General features: G+C 42.2%; 2 long non-coding RNA genes and 1 pseudogene across 2 annotated transcripts; all 3 read right to left on the reverse strand.

The window, feature by feature from the left end:
* Positions 1–724: 724 nt before the first annotated feature.
* On the reverse strand, positions 725–1,610 carry LOC136486189 (uncharacterized). Its single transcript, XR_010766729.1, has 3 exons — positions 1,503–1,610; positions 1,159–1,299; positions 725–941 (listed from the first exon to the last, which is right to left on the reverse strand). It is a non-coding gene; the product is annotated as an uncharacterized lncRNA (long non-coding RNA).
* A 496-nt stretch (positions 1,611–2,106) lies between these two features.
* Positions 2,107–5,297, reverse strand: LOC136487972 (protein Rf1, mitochondrial-like; annotated as a pseudogene).
* A 3,320-nt stretch (positions 5,298–8,617) lies between these two features.
* LOC136485387 (uncharacterized) lies at positions 8,618–10,353 on the reverse strand. The gene is made up of 3 exons (XR_010766438.1): positions 10,083–10,353; positions 9,333–9,434; positions 8,618–8,786 (listed from the first exon to the last, which is right to left on the reverse strand). It is a non-coding gene; the product is annotated as an uncharacterized lncRNA (long non-coding RNA).
* Positions 10,354–15,221: the final 4,868 nt, after the last annotated feature.

The raw sequence follows: 15,221 nt of genomic DNA on the forward strand, positions 1-15,221 counted from the left end.
ATACACATAAGTGGACAATTCTAATGAGAGCGATGCAAGTGCAGTGCAGGTGGACCAACCGCCACAAATATACATAGGGATAAGGATACGTATGCAAGTGTCTTGAAAAAAAATGAAAAGAAAGGTCTCCTAGCAATATAGTTTGTAATACTTAACTGCCTTGAAAATGGTGAGTGCAAATTGTTGAATATAATGGTGGTTAGTCGTCAGAGTCAAAGCACAAAGGGAAGTGATGCACACATGCCACATTTTATGTCTCAGTACTGCTACTCCAGCAGTGCCGTGCAGAATCTGAACTGAATGCAAGACCAAGCAAAAGTTTCCTCCATCAGCATCTATGATTCATTCTCTTTTTTAGCACTTTCAGTAGGGCCGAAATCCATGATTACATTAAAAAAAACAAATTCTGCCAATTTCGGACTGTACTATCAAGACATACAGAACACACAAACATGACTAGTTAAGATTGCGATCTTAGGCATTCCTATCATACTCCTGTTGTATGAACCACATAAATCTTTAACAGCAAAGGAGTTCACTGTTTCCTGTGTTTCAGAACAGAGTAGAGCTGACAGCTTTTGGACAGTTACTCCTTCTGCTGTCTTGAAGATTAGGCTGTTTTCAGTCATTCACCCTATTATGTCCTAATAATATTGTTTTCACCCACTTGTTTATCGGAAAAGGAAAATTTATTTACATGTCCTTGTCGAGATAGTGTGCTCAATTCAAAATCTGAAACCTTGAGTGTGCCACTAGCATTGATCCACCACTTGTTTCAGAGAAATATGAAGCAGGGTGAGCAGAGGGAGAGTCCGGGCAGGGACAGATGAAGCCCAAGCTCAGGAGCCACAGTTTGCTCCATGGCGTCCCTGCACTACTGCTTTTCTTGCTGATGCTCCCGCGGTCATTCCTGAGAGTTCTACTGTTCTTGCTGGTCATACCTTCATGAGAGGACACAGATAAGTGGACAGGGACACAAGGCACGAGAAAAGGTGTGCAAATTGCAAGTCACATGAATATAATGGTGTGCAAATTGTTGAGATAGTGTGCTCGTTTCAAAATCTAAAACGTTTTGAGTGCTCCACTAGCATCGATCCAACACTAGTTTCAGAGAAATATGAAGAAAGCAGGGTGAGTAGAAAGAGCTGGTTAAAAAACCTCTCTTGTTGGCGACGAGAGATGAAGCCCAAGCTAAGCAGCTGCAGTTTGCTCCATGTCACCCCTGCACTACCGCTTGTCTGCTTTTCTTGCTGATGCTCCCACGGTCGTTCCTCAGCGTTTTACTGTTCTTGCTGCCACCTTCATGAGAGGATACACATAAGTGAACAGGGGAACAAAAGGCACGTGAAAAGGTAAAACTCATCAAGCAAGAGATAGCAACAAATAATCAGAACTCTGCTCTCATAGTTTAGCCCAAGTAATCAACAATTCATTATGGACCAAAAAGTATTTCTCAGTGGGAAGGGTAGAGAATTCAGCTTTGAGCTTTTTTTTCTTATTACCTTTTCTCTTGTTGATGCTGTTACAATAGTGACATCAGCTGCTTGAATATAATGCAGTTAACAGAGAGTTCTATATTAAGCAATTCTCTGAGAGTTCGAGGATAGCTAGGTATTCTTATATTTGAGAATCATGCACAACAATAACGCCAAACACTAAGGTCTTTGCTAAAACCCCTGCTCCAGATGCCATCATAAAACCAAACTGCTCCAGTTCAGATAACCATGATGGATTGATGGTTAGAGGTATTGACACCACAAATAAAGACATGATGGGATTTCCAGTGCTCTACTTTCTTTATAGACATGGAGCTGCAAGGAATCGATCAGTTGGATATCAGGAAAGTGCAAGCCAAAGGAGGATGGTCTAACACAAAAGTAAATACAAAGGTTAAGCGAAATCTGAGTAGTGCATGGGCTCCCACTAATACAAAAGTGAAGGCATTGCAGTGAACAAAGAAAACAAGTCATGGGAAATAGACCACAAAACTACAAAAGCATCAGAAAACACTAGTATACAAACAAACTGTGAAAAAGAAAAATTAAGAAAGTATAGTTTGAAAATGAATTTGTAGGAAAGGGGTACCAATTGCTGCAAATTCCCACTTCCCAGCCTCCAAAGTTGAATCAAATATTCAACTTCATCCAAATATGGCACATATGAAACATAATATTCGACTTAAGGAACAAGAAAAAGTTCTAAAAAGTAATACATGCATCTGCCTAAATGCACCAAGTCAACAAGTATTAACAAGGCTAACCAGAACGGAGGACGGAGCACTGGTTCTACATCAACAGAGAATATAAGATGAATATCTATGAAAACATCTAAGCAACAAGCAATGTAGAAGAAATCAAGTCAAATTTGGTACATCCACTACTATCTTGTTAACCTCTTGATCCATGGAAGATGATATATATTGGATTTACCTTTTCCATGGAACTACAATCAGCACACAGTGCTAGCAGGATATTTGGGAAAATAAAGCTCCAAACAGTAGTTATTAGTGGGGAAAAAAGGCACTGCTAACAACAAATATTCAGGGGTGGCGGGGGATACTGCAAACTGTGGGGAAAAACACAAAGCATAGTGTATAGAAATCACCTTAAGGATTAAGAAGTCCAGACGATTGTACTCCCAGCTGTGAAGAATTTCTTACAAACTAAGCAACAAAAGGCAGAAACTCATGTGCTCCCAATAGTTTGAAAATTGATTCCCACTGTAAAGATAACTGGGACTGAAGACAATATAACTTTATCAGGTGATAAATAGGATGCTGACACGCACTAGCAGTACAACATTTCCCTAAAGAATTTCATCAAACAAATAGAGCATGAGATAGACATACCACTCAGCTGAGAATTTATTCCGTTTGACATAATGCTCACTTGTTGACCTCCTCAAGAAAATGGTACTTTTCAGGTAGGGACTTTGCAAGGTTCTTATATTCCTCCCTGGAGAAAAGTGATATTAGCAAGGATGTAGTGGAAGCCTCAAGTGAGAAGTTCATTTGATCAATTTTGGAGAGGTAAGCCCCAGCCCTCGCTATCTCGCCTCCACGCAACAGCCTCCTAACTATAGCATTTAGCATGCGTGAGTTTGGAAGGCATCCACTCTTTTCCATTGCCAAAAACAGATTGTCAAACTCATCTAGCAACCCTTCTTTTATGAGATTTTCCATCATTAAGCCATAGGTCACCATATCTGGAACTAAACCATGGGCAGCGATAGCAGCGAACAGATCCATGGCATCTTTCTTACTACCACTTTTGAGCAAAGAACCGATCATAATATTGAAAGTAATAATGTTAGGATGAAGATCCTTAGAACACAGGCTCTGGAATATTTCAAATGCTTCATCAACACAATTATTTTTGCAAAGCCCATTTAGAATTATGTTGTATGTGTAAATGCCACAATGTTTTCCACTTTTAATCATATTGAGGTAGACTTCCTTTGCTTCAGAAAATCTCCCTGTCTGAAATAAACCTTGCAGTATAGTACTGTAAGTCACAGCTCCAGGCGTAACTCCCTTCCTCAACATTTCTCGGAAAAGACAATATGCATTATCTATCCTGCCAGCTTTACAGTAGCCATGAAGCAATGTATCATAGGATAAAATGTTCGGTTTCAAGCCAACTGAGAGCATAACATCAAGTAACTTTGCTGCTTCATCAGTTCTACCAGCTAAGCAGTGGCCACCTATTAATGTAGTATACGAGATAACATCAGGTGTCATGCCTACACATTCCATCCAGTCAATGACACTCTGGGCTTCCATGACCCGTCCTTCTTTGCATAAATTAGACATTATTGTGTTGAAGAACACAACGTCGGGACGGATTCCTTGATCCAACATTTCAAAAAATAATTCCTCGGCCTTCTCCCATCTGTCAATAGTGCATAGTCCATAAACCAGGGAGCTAAAAACAACAATGTTTGGAGTCACCCCTTCATTGATCATCTGATTGAATTTAAGCACAGCATCATCCACTCTTCCCAACTTGCAAAGTGCATCGATTAATGTTCCATAAGTGACTACATCAGGACTCAATCCTTGCTGCCTCATTTTTCTAAGAATGTGCATTGCCTCATCTATCATTGCCTTTTTAGCATATGCATAGAACACTATGTTGAAGATGTAATGATCAGGTGAAATACCATTTGCTACCATCAGATCTAGGAGATCAGTCAAATCAGCAAGGGCTCCTTTAGCAGCATACCCGTGAATAAGAATGCCATAGATAGTTACATCAGGTTTTATGCCCTTCCTAATCATGGAATCAAAAATCTTTCTGGCCTCTAAGCATTTTCCATTCTTGCAGAGATAATCCAGCAGCAAACCATAAGTAACAACATTTGGCTGAAGACCACGTGCGGACATTTCTTCGAGCATTCGGACCACCTCTTTCCATTGTCCTGTAGAGACATACCCAAGGACCAGACAGTTATATGTCTGGACGTTTGGCTTGACACCTTTATCAATCATCTGCTGAAGGACACCCTCGGCCTTGTCAACAGCTTGAGCTTTGCACAGGCCATCAATCATCGTAATGTATGTCACAACATTTGGTGTGCAGCTTCCATGTCCATCATCAGCCATCATGTGCAGCAGCTCAAGTGCCTCCTCAGCTCTCTTTTCATTGCATAAACCCTTGAGAACCGTGTTGTAGGAAACTACATTCGCCGTGCAGCCAAACTCAGGCATTCGTCGGAGCAATATGTCCATGGCCTCGTCCACCCTCTTCACGTCACAGAGGACGTTGAGCAGTTGATTGATGACTATGTTACTGACCCTCCAGCCCGTCTTAAGGATGAGGCCAAAGGCGGCGAAACAATACTCCAGGTGTCCCATGCGACCAAAGCATCCAATGAGGATGCTGTACTGGCGCGGGCCATCCGCTTGAAGAGGGAGACGACAAGCTCGGATGTTGAAGAGCATCGGGCGCGAGCGACAACGGTAAGCAGGTGGTTGAAAGCATGAACCGAGGTAGGCCTGGCGTGGGGCAGCAATTCATCGAACAGCTTCAACGCATCGTCGACGCCAAGGCTCCCCGACCTTGCTCGGTCTACGATGACGCGCTCCACCTCCAAGCACCGGTTACGGCGTTGCGTGGTTACGGGCGAGCTTTTGTTACCGGGATAGGACGGGGTGCCCTTATGTTACGTGGAGACGGGAAAGGGCGTGATCGATGCACTCGAACGGGAGCCGCGTTCGGGCGCTAGCCCTTCTAACATATATTTTAACAAACACCTTCTCTTATTTCTTCATGATTAACCTTGGACCCTTGGTCCATGCAATCGATGGTCTAGAAGCACTCTCTTCCACTAAAACCAAAATATAGCTCTTATGCTAAATCCACCAACCAACTCCAAAACCTAAACATGCCTCAATATCCAATGGTCTAGAACCTGACCAAAACACATTTGTTGATTCGATAAAAGAACATTGACGGTTGAATCATGGGTACTACACAAGCTACAGATTGAGTATCTCACTACTGGAAACAAAAAATTTCCTGTCGGTAAAAAACCGACAGAAAAAAAGCAAAAAATCGACAAGAAAAATTAAAAAAAATTTGTCGGTATATCGATAGAAAAATTCCGACATAACTAAAGAGACAGGGGAATAACTTTTTTCTGTCGGTGGTATTATTTTACTGTCGGTTTACTATTTTTCTTGTCGGTGGGCGTCGACAGGAAAATTGTGGGTCGCCAAGTCTAGAATTTTTGCTTCTGTCGGTAAATGACGACAGAGAAAATATGTGTACCGACAAGGAATAAAATTTCCTGTCGGTGTTAAACCAACAGAAAAATAAACTCGTACCGATAGGAAATATTGTTTTTTTTGTCGACGAAGCCACGACAGGAGAATTACAGTTTTCCTGTCATCCCCTCCCGACTGTATAATTACAACATACCGACAGAAAATAATTACAGTCACCGGGCCATAGAAGCACCTCATTTATTTATAATTTCATACAATATTCATGATAACAGTATAGGCACAAACATGACATCTGATTCTATAAGGTTTTCAACTAGAACACAAATATATTGCATCAATTTGTCATCATCCACATGCCATACATATAGATTAGATGCCCACGATTGGCATCAACAGCCACAAATTAAGATGTCCATAGGTATTGCATCCACAGCTACATAATTAATATGTGGAAAAAGTCTACTTAACCCCCCACCTATCAACCATGGTCTACTTCACCCCCAAACTATAAAACCGTCTATTTTACCCCCTGAACTTTTCAAAACCGTCTATTTTACCCCCCTCGGGCGGTTTTCGACGGTGGTTTTGCTATAACGGTGGTTTGCTACGCTACCTGTGGTTTCACCTTTTTCTTTTTTATTTATTTTCGCTGAATCTTTGAAAAATCATAGTAAATCATAGAAAAATCATAAAATAGAAAATCCAATTTTGTTGGACTCCACATGAGTAGATCTACATAGTTAACATATAATGTGGTATGCTTTAGTACAAAGGTTTTGCTGTACCTTTAGATTAATTGGAAAATCTAATTTTATCTGTAATTAATTGGAATTTATCTATAACTAAGTTGTACATGGTCCAATGAGTACGAAATTTTTACTATAGTTCAAGCATACAATAATTAGCCTACCATAAAAATTTTACCATAATTGAACCACAGAAGCTGCAGCTATGAATTGTTTCAATTAATTACAGACAAAATTGGATTTTCTAATTAATCTAAAACTACAGCAAAAATTTTGTACTAAAGCATATTATATTATATGTTCATTGTGTAGATCTACTCATATGGAGTTCAACAAAATTAGATTTTCTATTTTATAATTTTTCTGTGATTTACTATGATTTTTTAAAGATTCACCAGAAATAAATAAAAAAGAAAAAGACAAAACCACCATCACTATAGCAAAACCGCCGTTACTGTAGCAAAACCACCATCGAAAACCGCCCGGGGGTAAAATAGACGGTTTTGAAAAGTTCAGGGGGTAAAATAGACAGTTTTATAGTTTGGGGGTGAAGTAGACCATGGTTGATAGGTGGGGGCTTAAGTAGACTTTTTTCATTAATATGTCCATAGGTTTTGCATCCACAGCTACATAAATAAAAATTTCACAAAAGCATCAACAAGTTGATTGTCTTTCCCAAAAACTAGCATCAACTTTTTTGCTACACCTTTACTATCTAAAGGTTAGAAGTGGCAACTACCAACAGCTTCTACAAACACAAAATAGCATTATCTGTTTGTGATGACTCCCACCTTCATGCATGGTTTGGTTCAGTGTTTCCAATGCAGCTCTGTATGTGGCATTGAGATTGTCTTCATCGTGGCCATATGTGGCATTGTCATTGTTGGTCGATTCTGAGCCAACATGAGAAGAACCAGTGGCCTATACATATATGAAGAGAAATATTAGTTAGATTGCTACAGGTAGTAGTAGTAATCTTCCAGATGCTAACAACAACCAGTAGGTAAACACATTCCAGATGGAAGCAAAGAGATTATTTGCCTTCAGCATGTACTACCAATTAGCCATACATAAACAAAAATGTACCACCAATTGTCCATCCCAAGGTGTACTTGTAGTTGTACCATAGATCTATCAAAGCATACACTCAGAACAAATCACTAATTTCACATAATGCTCACAAAATTTATCATCAAGCAATATTACAATCTTACAGAAGACGTCTAAAAAATGCTAATCTTATTGTTTCATTTAACATTTATTCATTCATAAGGAAAAAAATCATACAATTAGCTAATCAGCCAGCTAGGTAAACTAGAGAAAAACTGCCATGCATTTTATAGAAAAGATAATAAGTTAGGCTAGCTGTACTCACAATTGCTTGCGCTGCTGCTGCTGCTGCTACAAGTTGTGAGGATGCCTCTGGAATTTCCTGTCCCTAGGCCATTAGAGATAAAAGCATTTGTTCTAGAAATCTCATAATTCTGTTTTTTACTCTAGAGAAGCTGGCTTCAGAAAGGCCAACACTTAGGACATCAGAGCCCAACCATTTTTATGTGGGTTGAGCAGAGAAGCCCAGCTAGACAGAAAATACAAACAACTCTACATTTGTTGGACTATAATCTATGATGAAAAGAATTTTAAAAGTATAAACACAAGAATGATTTCTGAGATATACGTTTTGAACAATAGCCTCACTGACAACATTATGTAAGTGCATCTTTGGTCATTATCAGAGCATGATGCTGATGAAGTTTTGATAATTAACGTATGATCTTTTGCAACCTTCTTCGGCTAAACCAACATCTTCCAAATTTGTTAGTTCTCTATAGTTGTTACTACTTACTAGTGCATCTTTGGTCTTTTATTAGAGCATGATGCTGGAATAGTGGAATATGTATCATTGGTTCAGTCCTTGAGTTTAGTCACTTGATGAGGGTTACTACTTACTAGGTTGTGACTAGCTTGCTGTGGAACAAATGTTCCACTTCTCAAGTACAAGTAAATGCTTAAGTGAAAGTGATTTATGGAAAAACAACTAAGTAACACCTCAGTTCTACAGCTACTCTTATTCCAATTTTCTCTATGCAAGACAATGACTAATTAATGGAGCAAAACTAAATCTTGAGACACATACAAATTATCAACCAATTTAACAGAAATACTAACTTAGCCAATAGAAAGAGATAACAACAGCAAAGGGTAAAAGTAGTGTTGAATTTGAAGGCATTTAACAAACTTACACTCAGAAGCCAACCCGAAATAGTGCTTCAGAAGTCAGTTGTATAAACAAATTTACTATAAGATGAAATCTGTAAAAGAGAAAGCAAGAGTTCATTTTACCAGGTCTGACTAACACTGTAACCTATATGCAGTGTTCACTTATGCAGCAAATAAAGGAACATACAAAAGGGTGGAATTTGTCGAGAACTATTTTAGCAGGTCTGAATTCAGTAAAGGGATTTAAGCTCCAGTTCAGCAGCAGACTAAAAGTGAGGGAAACATGGAACACTAGCACAGACAGCTACTTGCAGGAAATTAGTCCCTAGATTATGCTAGGCCGTTGTGAGCTATGTCATGGGTGGGGCAGTTCCTCTATTTTACAACACATGTGAGACCAACTCATTAAGGATTGAAAGAGATTTCCATATCCAATTTGGTCCAAGCTTATTCATTTGTCTCCATAGAGATAGAAAAAAGGAACTTAATTCACCCTCTAAAGTTTTCTATTTCTCAATCTGAAACAAATTACAGATGAGTATTCTTAACTAGGTATAGGTTTGATTGAAATGCTTTGGAGTATGCAAAGACATAGCTAGATAAATTAAAGAAAGAGTCTGGCTAACCAGTTAACTTACTTTTTTTATCAACAGATAGCGGCTTGGACAAATTCAGGCCCATATGCAGAATTTTTTGCTGCTGCTCTTATTTGCCCTGATTCAGTATATAGTGAAGATCCACTGCATAGAACAAATACATGCCTCAGAAAGCTCATTTTGGTTGTCTGTTACATGTAATGCAAATGTATGATATGTCAAAGGTTGGCCCTTCCAATTCCTTCATACTGACCAAACAGAAAACACCAATGCTAATTTACCAAAATCTAAAACACCCATTACATGAAACATATGCTGCTTACGGTATAAAAACTAGGCCGATGGGAGAGACTATAGTGTGCTGACAGTATTATTAAGTGTACCTTTACACCACTCAGTATAATTCAAGTTTTTCAGTTCCTTACTTCTCCCTACAGAACACAAAATTATGCATAGGCTGAAGAAAGAAAAACAACTTTTATAGCCACACATAGTATTATGTTGAATACACAATCAGGACTCAGTAACTCATCAGGCCAATAAATTATGAGAATAAATGACAACACATACATTCATGCTACAACTGTGTTTGCATTGCATTAATCTATCAGCTATATTGATTTTCAGTTCAGAGTGGAGAAGGATCTCGTTTCCGGCTGGTTTCTATGTGGAGATATACAAAGATATATTTCATAATACTACAAAAATCGGGAGGTTTTTGGCTGGTTTCTGTGTGGATATATGCATACGAAAAATTGAAGATATGAGATTGGGAGAGACGAGATTTAGAACCTGCAGCATGAAAAGCCAACGCTGGACAACCGGAGAGGAGCTGCTGGACGCACGGCACCACAGCATTCCTCGAGCGTGGAGCTAGTGTTGGCTTGACCAGGAACATGGAGAGCACGCGAGGTAGCCGGATCCGCCGCCGTAGCCCCAAAACGAGGTGGAGACGAGGTGAGGGTGCCCGATCTGCCGTCACCGGAGTCAGATCCGGGGGTGGGGGCGCCGCTGCTGCTTGGGGCCACGAGGTAGCAGGATCGTCGCCGCTCGTACCAGGGACGCCGCTGCTTGGGGCCGCGCGAGGGAGTCAGATCCACCGCCGTCGCCGCCCTAGCCTTGCGCGCCACCACTTGGGCGCCAATGGGGAGGGTGCCGCTGCTTGGTGACAGGAGGAGGCGCCGTAGCTTGGTGACCGGAGGAGGCACCGCGGCTTGGGGGTCGCGCCGTCGCGGGGCGAGCGAGCCGAGAACCGGATCTCCCGCCGTCGCGGTCTCACGAAGTGCAGGAGGCGGCGAACGGGTGGGAGAGGAAGAGAGACAGAGTGTGGCGCTTGGGTTTGGGGCACCGCTTTTATATGCCACGGCATAACCCGCCCGTTTTTGGGCCGGCTGAAAGGCCAACGCAGCCCAGGCCCAAGTTGGATGCGCATTTCGTTCTCCGACGCTCGTCAAAATGAATTTTTACGTCGGTGTCACCAAAACACACAGAAAAATTGTATATTTTTCCGTCGGTAGCTGGAAAATCGACAGTAAAATTATATTTATTCTATCGGTTTCGTTATTTTTTTGTCGGTTAGTAGGTAACCGACATAAATATACAATTTCCCTGTAGGTTTGTCTTGAATCGACAGGGAATTTTAAGTTTCCAGTAGTGTCACCAACCATTGGTTCATCAAGGTGGACACCTAATTTCTCCTCTGTGGCCATAATTGATGAGATTGACAACCCAAAGTTAATATCCCATGGGAAGTGCCCGTGAGCATCATTTCCAGGCACCATTTCCCTTATAGATAGCAACTACAAACTAACCTCCTGCCAAGAAAATCCAACAACACCAATGTCGTGGCCATTATTTGGACTCAATCTAAGTAAATTTAAAGAATTGCTTAACTGCAAACAAAGGATGGGGCACTCTCCGTACCACTGGCGGCCTCGCCGAAGAGAAAGAGGATCTCTCCTAAATTATAAGACGTTTTGATTTTTCTAGATATATTATTTTTATTATATATATAGACATAGGGTATATCTCAGTACATAACAAAAACTACTTATCTAGAAAAGACAAAATGTCTTATATTTATAGAATGGAGTATTGTCAAAGCATATAAATCATTTTGAATAAATAATGGCCTGATTGTTTGATGTTGTAATAACCTCTGCACGACTTTCAAAGCAGTGGAAATAAAAAAAACTTTCTGAGAAGCAATTTTTTTGAACGAGATTCTCTCTGCTTATATTAAAAGCAAGTAACAAGATAATCTCTATTTACATCGAGCTGCTTATATTAAAAGCAAGTAACATGCAGACAATCTCTATTTATATCGAGTGTGTTGCTATTGCTCTTATCGCGTCTTGCATATGCCCGGAAATCCGGAATTACTGATATCTTCACAAAGGGCTGCCTTCTCTTGGCTACCTGAAAATTCCGTCCATATAAACATAGGTGATCAGAACCACCACACATTCACACTGTGCGACGTGTTAAACACATTGTATAGTAGGCTATTGGGCTTATGGGATGTCTAGCGCCTGGAAGTCCGGACGCCTCACGCCTGCTGCCCGCCCCGTATTCGGCTTTCCCGCATAGCACCTGCGCGTGCTCCTTCCCTCGTGCCTCTGCCGCTATGTCTCGATTTGACCGTGCACGCTTGTGGGGGCAAATCATCACGCTCGCTGCCATCAGGAGGAGCAGCGACGGGCCACGCCTGGGCGCACACTCCTGCTGCCCGCATGCTGCTGTTGACCGGCCGCATCCAACTGGAATAAGGAGAGACAGAGAGAGCAGCCGAGCATGGATGCAGCTTCGTGCTCCACGCCGCTTTGTGCTCCGCGTCTGCTGTCACGCCCGCTTGGCTTCCCGCGCGCACGCGTGGACCGTTGCGCCCGAGGGGATCAACTCTGCCTCCACCCCCTAGGCCGACTGATGAAACACTTACAACATAAAAAGCATTTGCTGCAACATATGTTCGAAATAGATAAAACATTTACAACATATACTTGCAACATATATGTATGTGCACTGCAAACATATGCAATATATAGATAAAACACTTGCAACATATGTTTGTGCTGAAACAATTGAAACTTGCACTTGCAACATACGTATGTAGCCAGTGCAACATATGCAAGATCGAGTAAAACACTTGCAACATACGTTTAAAACAGCCGAAATATTTGGAACATACACTTGCAACATACGTGTATAGTTATTGCAACATATGCAACATCCAGGGGAACATATGCAACATACATCTGAAATGTATGAAACATACGATTGCAACATGTGCCCATTTACTTGATGCACCACAATGGAGGCTCCTCTACGCGGAGCTCGACGCAGGCACGGAGCTCGAGGTTGCCGACGGTCGACAGGCGGATGGATCTCGGCACGGCAGGAGGCATGAGGCATGAGGCGTGGGCAAGGGTGCACAACGCGAGGCACGAGGCGCGCGACGCGAGACGCGTCCGTCCCGTCCTTTAGCGCGAGGCACGAGGCGCAGGGCGCGCGACGCGAGGCCAGGCGCGTCCGTCCCGTCCTTTGGCACAAGGCACGAGGCGTGGGCGCGCGCGACGCAAGGCGCGGGGCAGGCACGTCCGTGCTGTCTAGAAAGGACGTATGTCCCGAGGGTATCATTATCGTTGGGTGTTTGGGCCCTAGGTGCATGCGCTCGAGCTCGTCAATTGACCTTAGTCCATGTGCATCTTTCCCTAAAAAAAAGTCCTAGTGCACCTGCTCGTTGGTTGCGTGCAATCAATGAATCAATCTAAACTAATCTAATAACCTATACACGACTCCCTCGCTTACACAGCTCAGTGATCTTCAGAACGTATGAATCTTCCACTTTCTAGTAAACAGCGACGATACAGGCTTTGCCATGGTCAAGAGCAACCATCAGAACATAGGCTCTGGAGTCTGGACATACATAATCAGGGCCTAGCGGCAAGCCTGCAAGAACAAGCAAAGTGGGATCACCAAGTCAAGCCCTTTCAGTTTACTTTTTCACCCTAACCTTCTCAAGTAATTACATAGATAGACTCAATAACCAGTAGAGCTTTTTTAGTAAAAAAAAAAGGAAATATGCTTTGATTAGCCATGTTCTGTTAAAAACTGGACTGGTGAACTACATGAGTGGTCTTGCCCTCAAGCTGCATTCAGCTTATTGGAAGCAAGAAGACCAACAATATTATTATGTTAACAAAGAGGGATATGTGTAGAGGCTCATAGCACTTTCATACTAGTTTCCACACAACATCAAACTTCCATAATGACATCATAGTACCATAGATAAATTGAATCACGGTGACATCTCATTACCATATATAAATTGAATAAACGCTACTGGAAGAATACAAGGAATAGCAATGGTTATGTGCTAGTCAAGAATCCGTCCATCCCCAATGATGAGTTCACGTGTTTTACAAGTGAGTAAAATCCAATCAGTATGTGTTGCACATGTATACATTTAGTTAGTGAACTGGGACTGAACATAAGATCGTTTTAACTTTAACAGGACAACATTTGTCCAGAGTTTGTTCAAACAAAAAGGAGACTGCGGATTATGGCCAGTAAATTAGAAAGAGCAGGAGCCAGACATAACCACTGCAACAAATCTGCCAGTTACTTGTGAGCAGCTGACTGGAAATCGTCTCATTCACACTATAGGCTGTAGGCGGTTGAAGGCGGATAGGGTGACCGAGACAGGGCCTAGCATGAGGGGACAATTTGCCGAGTAGCTGGAGCGCGTGGCCGAGGCTCAAGCTGTGCGACAAACTGGTACCACATGGCAGGCCAGCAACTCCAGGAGCATCGGCCGTGAAGGTAGCGACGTATCTGCGGCACTCCATGGGCCCGTTTGAGGTGATGTTGCGACTCTGTAGTGCACCACTGCATGGCATATCCATCTTTTGCTGCCTCATCACTCTCACTGGTAACGTACATCGGCTGACCGAGCTGAGAGGCAGGAGGGTGGATTAACTGCACATACAGCAAAGCAACATTACACCATTTAGAAACTTTGTTGGTTTGAAGTTGGTTAGGAACCATAAGATTAAAAGGGTGCCGTGCTTCGGCCTCCCCCAAGTCTATTCTCCATATCTAAAGTTGGGAGCAATTACTTAAAGAGAAAAACCATGAACAATTTTGTTCTCAGCGTTCCCATAAACATGAGATGTCTGTACTCTCTAGAACTGTTACCTATCTGATCCTGTAAGCCTGATCCTCATCAATCAAGCAAGAGATAGCAACAAATAATCAGAACTCTGCTCTCATAGTTTAGCCCAAGTAATCAACAATTCATTATGGACCAAAAAGTATTTCTCAGTGGGAAGGGCAGAGAATTCAGCTTTGAGCTTTTTTTTTCTTATTACCTTTTCTCTTGTTGATGCTGTTACAATAGTGACATCAGCTGCTTGAATATAATGCAGTTAACAGAGAGTTCTATATTAAGCAATTCTCTGAGAGTTCGAGGATAGCTAGGTCGTGGGCGCGGCCAAGCTTCCACTGCTGCGACCTTCTCAGCATCCATGGTTGAGATCAAGGCCTTGGTCCGCACCAACTCCATCGCTGAGAAGTTGTGGACTCCTTCATAGGTCGCCACTATAGGCGCAGGATGAGGAGGGCCACGGCCAGCAGTGGCTAAGGCACCATATTTAGGAAATAAGGAATAATTAGGGAGGATTTTTAGGATCTCAACTAGAGTTTGTTGGACAATGCACCTGGACTATAAAGGTTGCACTTAGGAATGTAATCAGGGACATCGAAGAAGAATAGAACCTCCCAAGCGGGTGGGGTTCCTCTTCGACGGTGGCTGCGCACGGTTCTGCCGCTGCCGCCGGCGATACCCCCACCGCGCCATTGCCTCGCTACCCTCTCCGTTCCAATTTCCAGTCTCAGCTCCTTCTACGTTCTCCCCTGCGTACTCCACGGCAG

This window comes from Miscanthus floridulus, chromosome 10 (assembly GCF_019320115.1).
Source record: "Miscanthus floridulus cultivar M001 chromosome 10, ASM1932011v1, whole genome shotgun sequence".
Classification (NCBI taxonomy): Eukaryota; Viridiplantae; Streptophyta; class Magnoliopsida; order Poales; family Poaceae; genus Miscanthus; species Miscanthus floridulus.